Here is a 14,731-nt window from a genome sequence, read left to right as displayed (position 1 = left end):
ATGGGAGAGCGGGACCATTTCCCATTGTGTTTGTTATTTAAGCCTGCAATGAAAAAAGGAACTAAAAGTGAAGAAAAAATTGGAACAAGCAAAGGAAACTTTTTAATATTCCCTCTCTATCTCTACTTCCTGTGGATACAACAAGTCTTGTTTTGAAAAACACACCTAAAGAAAAACATTCTCTATTTTGCTTTGAAGTAAGGTGGTCTTCTTATAGGTAGTGTAAATAGGATGCTGTAAACTCATGCCAGCCTAGTGGGTCCTAGGAGTCTTTGTTCTGGATGCAATTACATGATCAGGTTGCTTTCCCCAAGCCAACATGTTGATCCCCATAAGAAATAATGTAGCTAGGAAAAACAAATAGCCGTGCAAACACCTAAATGTAAAGGAGCTTAGGAAAAGTTCATAGAGTAGAAAAGTTGCTATCTTTCTTTCTTTTTTTAAATTATGCTTTAAGTTCTAGGGTACAGGTGCACAACGTGCAAGTTTGTTACGTAGGTATACATGTGCCATGTTGGTTTGCTGCACCCATCAACTCGTCATTTACATTAGGTATTTCTCCTAATGCTATCCCTCCCCCAGCCCCCCACCCCCGATAGGCCCTGGTGTGTGATGTTCCCTGCCCTGCGTCCATGTGCTCTCATTGTTCAACTCCCACCTATGAATGAGAACATGCAGTGTTTGGTTTTCTGTCCTTGTGATAGTTTGCTTAGGATGATGGTTTCCAGCTTCATCCATGTCCCTGCTAAGGACATGAACTCATCCTTTTTTATGGCTGCATAGAATTCCATGGTGTATATGTGCCACATTTTCTTAATCCAGTCTATCATTGATGGACATTTGGGTTGGTTCCAAGTCATTGCTATTGTGAATAGTGCCGCAATAAACGTGTGTGCATGTGTCTTTATAGTAGCATGATTTATAATCCTTTGGGTATATACCCAGTAATGGGATCACTGGGTCAAATGGTATTTCTAGTTCTAGATCCTTGAGGAATCACCACACTGTCTTCCAAAAGTTGTCATCTTTCTAATATTGAATAGAAACTTGTTCAGAACAACTTTCTTCATCCACAGATCCCTTCTGTTAAAAGAACAAGTGATGCAGAAAGGTCTATGATGTCCTTTACTTGTCATCTGTGTTAACTCTTCTCTTGTAGGACCAAATGTCCCCTAAGCAGAACAGGACAGCTGCCTTAAATTGTGAACAAAAGCTGCTCATTAAGTTGATGGGTTCTGGGTGAACTGTCAGTAAACATTTTAAGAAACCATTAACCTCACATTTGATTTCAATAGAGAACTGACTTTTAGAATTGTTGCAGAAAATTTTCTATTGATCATAAAGGGATGCATTTTGTTACAAGCGGAAAAGAGAAAAACCTCCCTCAGCCCAGACCCTCATGTCTGACTCTCTGGGATGAACATTTAATGAATGTTATGTATTGACTATTAATATTAGGAAATAGAGAATAAAATAACCAATTTAACAAAGCCAACAATGATGGCTTCTTCTGATTATAGGAAACCACTTAGATACCAAATGAATATGGAAAATTAAAGAAAATATGACATGGTATTTACGTTTAAAATATATTTTAATGTTTTAGTGATTCAAATTTCAAATCCCAAATGAAGTCATGAAAAAAAATGTTAAATTTATGGCTGAATTCAAAAGTGGTACATAGCTTCAGTTTGAGTAAGAACATGATAATGAGCTATTTGCAAAATCATGTTATTCTGAATCTCCAAACTTGTTCAGTATAAATCGATGTTACTTACAGATTTTAATTCGTAGAATAAGGAAATGGCCTGAAAATTAACATCACAATTTTTCTAGCCTCTATTCCATTTATATTCCTTTAGGAAAGTAAATCTAGATACAGTTTTCTGTTTGTAGTTTTGGAATGTTAACTTTTACTTTTACTCTATAACTTCATGTACAGTAATCTTCCTACACTGCACATTATAGTTTGTATTTTAGGCAGTATTCTGTGATGAATAAGAATGATTTGCTTTCCTTAGAGAATAACACTTCCCACAGAGGCCCATGTGCCACGGCAAGATAACATTTTCCAGGGGCAGACTTTCAAAGTGCAAAGCTCTAGGCAAAGTTGCCTTGGAGTCCCCTTGAGATCTTGGGGAGAGAGATAACTCACACAAGGGGAGATGCCCCTTCAGCCAGGCAAGATGCCAGCATGGACAAGAGAGAAGCACAGCATCTCCCGTGGGTCTAAACACAGAGCTGCTGGAGCGGGAGGCTCCAGACAGCCATCAGTGTGTCAGGTCCAAATCTGGCAAGGTCTCTGAGCTTTTGGTAAATATTATTATACTCGCTGTCTTTGTGGCTTTGAGGCACACATTTCTGTAAAAGCCATGTAGATTGAAAACAAGGATTTAAAAGCACACACTGTCTATGTCGCATCTTCCACTCTGTCTAAGAATGTCTGCGGAACAATAGAGTAGGAAGTCGAGCACCGGAGCGGCATTTGATGTGGCCTTCTGCTGCTGATTACTGGCATGAGGAGCCCTGCTCTCCCAGTTGTGACTCACCAGTGCCCTTTGATTAAATGCAGACGAGGATTTAGTTACCACAACATGCATCAGCTTTGTTGAACTTCCTCTTGGTCTCACTTCCTGCTTCGGAAATGAATTCTCCCAATCCGTAGTCATTCTATCAGGCCCATCATAAACTCTTAACTGAAGAGAGGGAGAAGGGGTTGTGCTTTGTGATACCCTTGGGCAGCTCAGAAATGGAATTCAGGGCTGTTTATCCCAAGACCGTGGTCTTGTCAGCACTCAGATTTAACAAGCACGGTGGACCATGGACAATGAAGAAGAGCACAGAAATACATCAGGGTCTACTTTGATTAAAATTTCACCCCCGCCTTGCAGTTTTGAAATGTCTTAGCTTTCATTTATATTTATATGTTGTCTGACTCTACCAGATTCATTGTCTACAACTAGATCCTGATGTTCTGTGTGGTTCACAAGGACGGAGACACATTTGCCTCGATCAAAACAGACAAGGGTCTCAATATGTCTGGGTCGTATAATTGAATGAATTCTTTCTCGTACTGTGCCTGATTTTCTTGAAAATGATGAGACTTCATTTTCTTTAAAAAATGTCATGAGGAGTTATCAGTTCAAGAATATCTGCTTTAGGGTTGCCTTCTGCCATCAAATCATAGAATTAAGAGTCAAAACGCAACCTGTAAGTCCTCTGTTTAATTTCCTTCCAAATGATAAAATACCTTCTAGAGCAGGTGATACTCAGCAATGGCTCTCACGGTTGGAAAGCTGCTTATTTTATGGAATTTAAATCTACTTCCTTGTAATTTTCACTCATTGGTTCTAGTCCTGTCTCCTGGTGAAAGGGCAAAAACAAGGCAACAAAAACAAGGACAAATAAGATCTCAGATAGTATTCTGTTTTTCTTCACCAAACTAGAGAAGATACTAGCAGAATGTTCCTGGAATGTCCTTCTGTTCATTAGTATGGTAGCAGATGAGAGATACCTTCTTTCCTCAGGACACACAACATGTCGTAGTAGTTGTAGGCCTGATGTTCTGCCCCCATCAGTACTCCCTGTAGAGGGGAAGAGCATGCACAATTATTAGCCACTGACTTCCAATTACAGAACTTCCCACAAACCATAACACTTTAAGAAATAGGAAGTTTGAGGTAGTATATTAAGACGTCTATCACTTTTTTACTCAGCAGGAATCATGCTATTTTTCTGTTGAGACAAATAGAATGTTGACTTGGGAGACTTTCAGTTTCTTCAGGCAGCCATTGTCTATACCTTTGTGCCTTTTGGTTTGGGAACCAGGTAACCTGAATTCAAACCCTGATTCTGTCATTCAGTTATGCAAACACAAGCAAGTAAATTCACCTCTCTGAAATTTAGTGTTTATCAGTAAAGTGGAAAAGCACTTAACTACAGTATTAAAAGAGAATTCCATAAGGTAAATAGCAGACAGTGCTTAGTATCACATTGGGCATTATTTCATATTCATTCAATTCAATCCTATTCTAATATAGCTGAAATGTCCTCATGCAGGACTGTTTGTAATGAGTAGAAGAAGAATCCTACATAAAGCTCCCTACGACTCTGTTCAATTTAATTCAATTCAACCAAGATGTATTGAGCACCTACTGCATGCAAGGCTCACCAACGTAATGATACCAACATGAGCTACACTGTATTGAGTACTTTGCTTCAGGAACTTGCTAGAAGTTTCATTACCTTATATACTTTGATTCTTACAACAACATGAGGAGAGAGGGGTGTTATTCAAGATGTTTCACAAGTAGCATAGTTCTGCCTGTAGTACATTGCCAGTATGGGGAGCTCAAAGGGCCTATTTTACAGAAGAGAAAATTAAGGATATGAGATATCAAAGGAGCTCATCTTTGCTAGCAAGTGGCCAAACTTTTAGGGCTGTTTCATGAGACTGTAATTCATGGGCTACCATTGAGAATCAAGCTAAGTCCTTCCCATCGCTGTGGCTCTCAGTTCTAATTCTCTTGCTTGGGGTTCTGTTACATAGCACGCGAATATAGTTTTCATAAGTCAGTGCATCCAGAAAGCTTTGTTTCAGATGTTCCAAGCCACTGGTTTCTCAGTCAGAAATATTTATTGCCTCCTCTTTTCATTGCCATTAAAGGTTCAAGTTCAGAATGCTTTCTAACACCTGCTAATATTAATACAATTTCAGTAGTAGCATTAAGGAATGCCAGTTCTGGGCCATGGGGGTCCCTAGGCCCACACCAGCAATGCTCTCATCTTCCTGCAGAGGTTCTGCCAGTGCCTCAAGAATGTCCTCAGAGTTCTGTCCATTCTTCTTCTGCTCAGACGTTTTGTCTGAAAGTATTTTCCCAGGCCAGAGCTGGACTCTGTATAGAGTACAGAGGAAGGGCCAAGGTATGACTTTATTCCCACCACTTATATCTGAGAGCACAGGCACAGAGGGCAGTTTGTCACAAATCTGAGTGGGCCCGAGCTACATTCGTGAACAATAAATAGGCTTCATATTGCTTCACATTCACATTCCCACCCCAAGTATGAGGCTGGCTTTGTTCACTGCAAATGAAAACGGCTTATTTATAGGGAGGAAGATGGGAGTGGAAGGGCAGATTTTAGGGGGTTGGAAATCATATTAATAAATAAACTGAGAAATATTTGACTTGGGTAAATGCTCAGGTAGAATTTGAACATTGAGAAGCATGCATTCATCTGTGTGTAAGAAATAAGAGTCAAGGATAATACTGTAGCTTAATCCCCCAAAATATGATCCACAGAGCATCCTGTGTATTTCGGAATGCAACAGGAGTGTGTGTGTGTGCTCTCGGATTTCGACGAATGACTTCGAGCCCTGGGATCTGTTGCCTTGTTAACTTTTGCAGCCTATCAAGCCACAGTCTAGTAGTAAGAGAAACAGTCCTCTGCCTGGTCCAAAGATGCCAATGTGGATAGTTTGTCGTCCTTGAAATATGATGTGACTCTCACAGCTACCACGTTTCTGAAGGCATCAGAAAAATCAAACCATACTTAAGAGTTAAAATATCGCATGTATCATACATTTTTAAAAGTCAGAGAACAAGAGTATATGGAATACGAAGATGAAGCAATCCACTAATCACCATTTTAATCTCACTGTCAGGTCAGCTTTCTATATATTTTGCCTACGTAGTTTCTTAGGAGTAGCGTCTCCTTGTAAATGTGCTGATTGCCTCTTAATGAAGTGATCTTCTTTATAATACTAAAGAAACTCAGTAGAGACAAAAATGAGAATCACATCTTAAGCAATTAGACATAAGGTCAAAAATAAAGGCTTATTGCAAGGCAGCATTATTATCATCCAAGTGTCTCTTGCTTACAGTGTATTGTGACAAAGTAAAATCTATTTCAGCTGTTATATGGCAATAGCTGTTATTTATGAAACATAAAAAGATACTGAAATACAAAAGGGCTTGAAAAGACCAGGGTAAGACCAGATAAAAAAATGAAAAAGAAACAGGCATCCTGGGATGGTAACTACCCTGCCATGTACTGACAGGAAGGTTGTATATTTTTAGAATATACTGAAAGGAATGGTGCTTTTACTTAGGTTTTTATGGTTTACCACGAGATGCAATTTTCTGGCCTTATATGCAGTTGTAACAAAAGTCAGAGACGTTTTATGATAGCTGCCACACTTCATAAATGATGGGATACACTAAAATATTTATAGAACTGTAAAATCTTGATTTCTCTCTGGTTTAGCAGATGGGGCCCTAAAACCAGTTCCCGGATTGTCACATTTCTTCACCCTTTGATGACAAAAAAGCCTGTTGTCAGTTTTCTTCTCTGGAGAACAAGTTCACTGGTGTGAACAAGGTCACACTCTCACTCAATTTTCTGTATTTGAATAATGCCAATTAAGAGCAGTCTGAACAGAAGTTATAATTACTCTGGACATACTTGTTGGCATGAGACTCTAGGTTAGTATAGATAAGATATCCTCTGATGTACTTTTTACTCATTCCTTTGTCTTCATTTCTGGGAAAATTCACTTCTAAACCTGTATCACCCACAGAAATAAGTATCACACCAATATTAAGACTAGTCTATTCAGGTGGCTGAGGGAATTTCTGCTGTCATGTGGTGTGTGTGTGTGTGTGTGTGTGTGTGTGTGTGTGTATTTTAAAATGTACTGTAAGATAAAATTATTTTTCTATTAAGGTCACCAAACTCAAGCATTCTTTACAATAAATTTAAGTATTATTATCTTTGGATCTGAGTTCTTGCTCTGTCAAGGCTGGAGTGCAGTGGTGTCATCGTAGCTCACTGCAGCCTCGAATTCCTGGGCTCAAGTGATCCACCTGCCTCAGCCTCCTAAGTAGCCAAGACTACAGGCATGCACCACTGTGCCCAGTTAGAGTATTTAAAATTAAGAGGAACGACTGTAAGTTGGATGGTGATGGAAGTAAGAAATCCACATTGATGGATTGATAATGGTATTTTTCTGATTTTAGAAATTCGATCAACAAAAGAAACACAAATACTTGTAAAATAGGTGTGTATGGTAGTTATTTAGGGAGCATCATAGAAAAGGCAATCTGAATAAAATTTTAAGCCAATAGATGACAGAGGTAAGTAGGTAAATAATCAACTGATTGATAAACTAAAGACATATTTGCGTACATGTGGTTTGTAGACAGAGTTTGCAAATTTTCTATTTTCTCTTGAGGAATGCTACTAAAATTAAGTAGATAAAATATCTAATTAAAATCTGTACCCTGATGGTGATCTTTTTGTTTATAGCAAAAAATGATCTCTCCTAATGCTTCTATTTTTCATTATATGCTTTAAGAAGAAATGCATTTGAAATAAAAATCTTAAATTATATATGTATAGATGAAAATAGTAATAAAATGTAGCTTACTCAGTTGTGCTCAATATTAAAGAGTAATAAAAATCTTTCAGTTTTACTGAATCAGAATCTCAGAGTGGACAGAGCTAGAGAAATCTGTAATTCAACGAACTCCCAGGGTGATAAAGATGATTTACTAACTTTGTGAACCAAATCCCTCTCTCGCCCCATGAGCTTGAGGAGACACTAGCATAGCCCACAGATTAGATGCAGATATAATCAATATCTTATTTTAAATATAGCTTTCCAGGATATTCCTTAATGGGATATTGCATAACTAACTTAATTTATACAACAATTTCACCCAGTGCTATTATTTAAGCATAGTTTGAGATAAATGAAGGAGTATGCTTATTACTTCTTTTGATAAGAAATTACACTGGCTATAATTACATTGAAATAATTAAGATAATATTTTGGAATACTCTCCTGACCTACTTGGGTTTGTTTCTGGATGCACCCAAGTGTTCTAGTGTTCTACCATCTGTTTGAATTATGCGGGTGGAGAGCCTATCAGGCTCCTGTACAGTGCCAAGAGTGGTTGGCTTAGCCCGCCCTGGATAGCCATGAGTCACTCCCCACCCAAATTCACACTTGCATCAGGACACCCAGATACATGTAATGTAAAAATGCTGTGCTGGCTACACAGACAGAGCTTCAATTTAAATCACATAGCAGGCCAGGTCCAGTGGCTCACACCTGTAATCCCAGCACTTTGGGAGGCTGAGGCAGGCAGATCACCGAGGTCAGGAGATGGAGGCCAGCCTGGCCAACATGGTAAAACCCCATCTCTACTGAAAATACAAAAATATGGCAGGGCGCGGTGGCTCATGCTTGTAATCCTAGGACTTTGGGAGGCCGAGGTGGGCGGATCACGAGGTCAGGAGATCGAGACCATGGTGAAACCCCGTCTCTACTAAAAATACAAAAAAAAAAAAAAAAAAAAAAAAAGCCGGGCGTGGTGGCGGGCGCCTGTAGTCCCAGCTACTCAGAGAGGCTGAGGCAGGAGAATGGCGTGAACCCAGGAGGCGGGGCTTACAGTGAGCCGAGATTGCGCCACTGCACTCCAGCCTGGGCGACACAGTGAGACTCCGTCTCAAAAAAAAAAAAAAAAGAAAATACAAAAATATGAGGCAGGCATGGTGGTGGGCTCCTGTAATCCCAGATGCCTGGAAGGCTGAGGGAGGAGAATCACTTGCACCTGAAGGCTGAGGTTGCAGTGAGCTGAAATCACGTCATTGCACTCCAGCCTGGGTGACAAGAGCAAAAACCCAACTCAATAAATAAACAAATAAATCATTCATGTAGCACCCCTCTAACCAGGTTGCCGCCTCTACATTTACTGTACTTCTTACCCTTCTCATTATTGCCTCTGGTTCTCTGTGGAGATTATTGTAAGCTTTTCTCCATTTTTTACAGAATATTTTTTGTACATGGCATGCAGAATTGTATCAGTGATAGGGGATTTTTATAGGGGTACATAAGAAATAGCAATACACGTCAATCTGATTCAAATGAAATTCAGTTGAATTCAGTTTAGTAAATATTTATCGAGCCCTTGCTGTGTGCTGGGTTCTGGGCTAGCTACTGAGGGTGTAAAGAAATATGAGAGAAGGTTCTTACCTTCGTGGATCTCTAGCTTAAATTTCTAGGATACAGGTGAGGCGTGGATGGGTCATATTTGAATAAAAATAATCTTTAACTGAAAGAGAATATGGCATCTTCTATAATGGTGATTTCTCTTCAGTGCTTTTGCAGAGGAGATAGTGATTTTAACCACAGAAAGTTATGTGAAGGAACAAATACAGGAGTGGTTTCAAACCAAAGGTATAAAGTAAAAAAGAGTTGAAGGATTAGGAGAATACAAGGTGAGCCTTGGGACTACCCAAGCCTCTGTTCTGGATAGAACATGGCTTATTTTTTAGTGTGGATGACGGTGGAATTAAGTTCACAGCATAATGCAAATTCCATTGATCCTCATTATTCAAGGATTCTATATTCGCAGATTCACCTAGTGCCTAATACTTATTTATAACCCCGGAAACAATGCCCTTGCATCACTTCCACCATGTTTCATGGACACGTTCACCCCTGTCCCCCTCTGCACATCATTCCAATTGGCATGGAACAACGTGGCACTCTGCCGCCTTTCAGCTCTCTGCTGTAAACAAGTGTCCTTTTAGCAGCCTATTAAATCACATTGTGTTTTCATTTTTGTACTTTTTGTTGGTGTTGTGCTGTTTAGAATGGCTTCCGAGCATTGGTAGTGTTGAGTGCTGTCCAGTGGTCCTCAGCACGAGAGGCTACAACGTGCCCTAGGAAGAAAATATGTATTAGGTGCTTCATTCAAGCATAGTTGTCATGTTGATAGCCATGAGTTTAGTGGTAATGAATCAGTATATAAAAAATAAGGTATCTGTACAGGGAAACACACATAAAACAAGGTTATATATTGTTTGGTTGACAAAAATGCTGTTACCAGAGTTTCATAGGAAAAGAACCCTGTATTTCTCCTAGGAACAGTGGCTCAGTATTCACTAATTCAGTGTTTGTGTTGACTTTTTCAACACACCTACAAAGAATAGTGAGAATCAACTCTATGTAACGAGAAGCTAAGTATTGAGGGCTTTATTTTCCAAGCAGTGAAGACTGCTGAAGAATTTTTAGCTAAGAGACAAGTTAGGAAAACAGGTGCTCCATTTTTTAAAAATGTGTATATGTGTGTCTGGCTTATTTCACTTGGCATAATGTCCCCAGCTCCATCCATGTTGTGGCAAAAGGCAGGATTGTCTCCTTTTTTAAGGCTGAATAATATTCCACTACACACACACACACACGCACGCACGCACGCATATATACACCACTGTTTTTTATCCATTTGTCCATTGGTTGGTGAACACCTGGGTTGTTTCCATAGCCTAGCTATTGTGAATAATGCTGCAATGTACATGGGGGTGCAGAGATCTTTACAAGGTAGTGATTTCATTTTCTTTGGATGTAGACCCAGAAGAGGGATTGCTGGGTCATAACACAGCTCCATTTTTAATTTCTTTAGGAATTTTTATATTGTATTAGGAATTTTGTTAAGTAAGTAGATTCCAGGTGCTCTTAATACACACAAAAAAGCAACTATATGAGATGCTAGATAGGTTAATCTGCCTCACTATAGTAATCATTGTACTATCTCTCTCTGTGTATATATACCTATACACATCTGTATAGGTATATATGCACATATCTGTATAGGTATATATACACGTATCTGTATAGGTATATGTACACATATCTGTGTACAGATATGTGTATAGGTATATGTGTACAGATATGTGTATAGGTATATATACACAGATATGTAGATATGTATATATACACATATACACAGTGAGAGAGAGAGAGATAGTAAGCACTGCAATCCTAATGTTATCTCACGTTGTAAAACTGAAATATACACAACAAATTATTTTAAAAGAAAGAAAAGTGTGTATTCAAAAACAGAATATAGAATTACTCTAAAATACAATGGAGGGGAAGGGAAGAGATGATTACACAAAGGAAGAAACAGTAGAAAATGATTGATTGCAGTGAATACAAAGGCAGTCATTATAATAAACACAATAAATGCATATTTGAGACCTGGATATTGACTGTGTCCAGAGATACTCCGAGTTTTCAAGCCGTTAGATGCGACACCAAACACCTTTCCCCCAGCAATTGTAATGTCGTGGGAAATGACAATTTACAGTTTTGCTTAAAGATTAAATTGTAAGGTGATCTGACTTGTATTTACATGTGGAGAATTTGAATTAAGAGACACTGAAGGCCTTTCAGAAAGCTGAAAGGCCACACAATTCTGAAGGATCAGTGGGAATGCAAGAGGAGATAATTGTGAAAAGTGGTGAAGATATTCCAGGACCATCTCGCAGAGCCAAGCACTTCACTCACACCTGCGAGAGGGTCAAAGAGACCACGCAGATGTTAATGTAAATACTTTCTTGATGAACTCACATGTTATAGTTGGAGGCTGCACAACATACTTGAAGAAAATAATGATGGTTATTTGGAAATAAAACTCTTGGACCTTTTTATTATCTACAAGGTTCAGATGAATAAACAATTCAAACCAAGGCCTCTCTTTGGTTTAAATTTTCCTACTACTTGTGAGATTTGAGCTGACCTCCCATAATCTACTTGAGTCCAAGCTTTATGGTGTCAGGACCTGTAGTTTTATTTTAGCCCTAATTCCAATAACTAGCTGGCCCATCTTGCTTAATCATTTAACCTTTCCGTACTATATAAGTAAAAGTGATTCTAAAAGTTCCTTTACTTACCACTACAAATTATCGTCAGTCCCAAATGCACTAATTCATATGAAAGGGCTTTGAAAACCGAAATGTAATTTGTAAAGTAATTTTTGTAATTTATACAGTGACTTGAGGATTGCTGTAGTGACCTGTCTTTCTTCCCCTGATGTCAACTATTTTTTTCAGCCTGACATCCCCAAAATAGATGGATTTCTGGGGATTTAGTTTTTCTTCTAGAATCCCAGTTAAAATCAAGTATCTTACCTGGGAGGAGTGATACATGAGCAGTTCTTATATGGGGATTCTTACGACAGAGTGTTTTGTGAGTAGAGGAAGAAAGTATTATTCTTATATCATGAGGCAAAAAAAAAAAAAATACTATCGGAAAGTCTTCATGTTTTATAGGCCTTGGCAAGTTCTGAGCATGAGGGACTATAAACTCTAAAGTCCAGCACAGGCTCCCTTGAGGAGGGGCCACAGGGTCACAAGGAAGAGGAGCAGACAGAGAGGGGCAGGGCTGGGTTAAAGTGCTGTCATCGACAAAACGTTGTCTTTTCTTACTCCAGTTGAAGCAATCTGTAAAAATTACCCCAGACTGACAGATTCAATGTTCAGATGGAATGAGATACACTATATAGTCTAAACATTTATGATCCCCGCTAAAAGTCATACATTGAAACCTAATTGGCAGTGTGATGGTCACAGGGGGTGGGGCCTTTGGGAGGTGATTAGGTCATGAGGGTGGAGCCCTCATGAATGGGATTAGTGACCTTATAACAGAGGCCCCAGGGAGGTCTCTATGCCCTTACTCTGTGTGAGGACACAGTGAGAAGACAGATGCTCGTGAACCAGGAAGCAGGCCCTCTCCAGACACTGAATCCACCAACACCTTTTTCTTGGACTTCTCTGCCTTCAGAACTGCGAAAAATAAATTTCTGTTGTTTGTAAGTCACCCTGCCTATGATACTCTGTTATAGCAGTCTGAATGGACTAAGACAGGATAACAAAGTTTGTCTATTACTTAGGATATGTTTGGAAGTGAACAACAGTGAAGGTCTGATGTCTGTAGACCTATTATTATATGCCAAGATAGTAGACATTCTTTGTGAGACTATTTGAAAAAATTTACTAGAAGGAATGAAAAAAATGTGATAATTTTTTTTTTTTTTTTTTGAGATGGAGTCTTGCTCTGTCACCCAGGCTGGAGTGCAAGGGTGCGATCTGGGTTCACTGCAAGCTCCACCTCCCGGGTTCACGCCATTTTCCTGCCTCAGCTTCCCGAGTAGCTGGGACTACAGGCGCCCACCACCACGCCCGGCTAATTTTTTGTATTTTTAGTAGAGACGGGGTTTCACTGTGTTAGCCAGGATGGTCTCGATCTCCTGACCTCGTGATCCACCTGCCTCAGCCTCCCAAAGTGCTGGGATTACAGGCATGAGCCACTGCACCCAGCCAAGAAATTTTTTAAAAAGGAAACCAAAGCACAAGTATCTACCATCTAAAATTAACAGCATTAAAAAAACAATGGGAATGAAATGGAAAGGAAAGGATAAACACCAGTCACACTGCAAGAGAAACATTTTGAAAAGGTATTGTTTAACTCCTAAAAGGAAATTTGCTTTTTCCCTTTATCTGAGAAATTCTGCTTTGACTTGAACTTGGAGAAGAGGAACACCTGCTAAACAAGGAAAACTTTGTGTGCTATTGCATAAGTAAATAAGAAAATGATAACTTCCAAGAATATTTATTTGATGCTAGTCAGTCCCAGTAGGGAGTTAGGCAGATTCCATTAACAGAGAGATGAGCTTAAAGGGTTTAAAAAGCTGTATTTCAGTGTGAAGGGTGCTTGTTAGAAACCCATAGAGAGTTAAGCAATTATCCAAGATGACGTTGCAGTGTTTACAGGGTGCAGAGATGTGGACGGCTGTCTTTGAAAGAGATCAGCTAGGAAGAACTGTTCAGTCACTTCTAGAATGGCTGTGCTAAGCTATGTTCCTAAATAGATATTAACTCAGTAAATTTGACAGCTGGGAACATTAAACATCCGTGTGTCTGTGTTTGTGTCTAAAGATGCAGTAAATTCATTGAAGACAAGTCTATGGTATTACCTGGTTTCTCCAGAGAGATGCTATTTGGGGAATTAAGAGAGGTTTTTTTTCAGCTTGCCTTTGCAACTCAAGCTTGTCCCATGGTGCTCACATTTTTATGCCGGCTGTGGGCACACAGGCAAATAATCAGAAGATGAGTCACAATCCTGGTTACATCACTGATTAGTCATGAAACATCAGAAAAGCAGCTAATTTCTTCATTTTCCTGATTTCATTTATTCAATGGAAGAAAGTAAAGAGCTGCCTCTTTGATGAGTGTACCCATGTTCCTAACAAACTTGGCATGCTTTCAAACTACATAGGCTATCCTATAAATATTAACACAATCATGTATAGAGTAGAGCTGAAGGGAGGCAGAATGCATTTTAGTTTAGGTGCACTCTTAATTACTGTAACATCTGCCATATTTTGCAGAGTCTACCCTAGAGATATACCTGAACAAAAACAATAACCTGTGAGGAAATGCAAGCAGATTACAGGCCAGATTATTGAGGAGAGAGAATAACAATTCATTCCTGAATAAGATACCAGCTCTTTATCAATTTAATGTCATTAATTAAAAAAATCCTACGTGAAAGTGAAATATGTCATTACTTACTTTTTCACTGAGGCAATGCTGTCCTTCCCACAAATTGTAGAAAGATGTTGCCCCTCTGCATAAAAGAATATTCTCCCTTTCTCATCCTCTTTGCTCTGTTGAAACCAAGGGACTATACATAATTTTCTGATTTATATATTTTATGTCTGACATAATAATTTATTTTTCTTAGAAAGAGAAATTTCTTAATTTCTTTATGCTATATATAGCATAAAGAAATAAAATAAATTTAGTGGTAAGCGGAATTCTGAGATGGCTGTTGAGGTTTCCACCTACTGGTGTACATGCCACGTTTAATTCCCTCCCCTTC

At 39.0% G+C, this 14,731-nt stretch overlaps 1 long non-coding RNA gene across 1 annotated transcript; it reads right to left on the bottom strand.

The window, feature by feature from the left end:
- Positions 1 to 3,412: 3,412 nt before the first annotated feature.
- LOC129472913 (uncharacterized) lies at positions 3,413 to 13,912 on the bottom strand. Its single transcript, XR_008654127.2, has 3 exons — positions 13,824 to 13,912; positions 9,440 to 9,729; positions 3,413 to 3,580 (listed from the first exon to the last, which is right to left on the bottom strand). It is a non-coding gene; the product is annotated as an uncharacterized lncRNA (long non-coding RNA).
- Positions 13,913 to 14,731: the final 819 nt, after the last annotated feature.

Source organism: Symphalangus syndactylus, chromosome 23 (assembly GCF_028878055.3).
Source record: "Symphalangus syndactylus isolate Jambi chromosome 23, NHGRI_mSymSyn1-v2.1_pri, whole genome shotgun sequence".
NCBI classification, from domain to species: domain Eukaryota; kingdom Metazoa; phylum Chordata; class Mammalia; order Primates; family Hylobatidae; genus Symphalangus; species Symphalangus syndactylus.
This window is presented reverse-complemented; position numbering and strand designations above follow the sequence as displayed.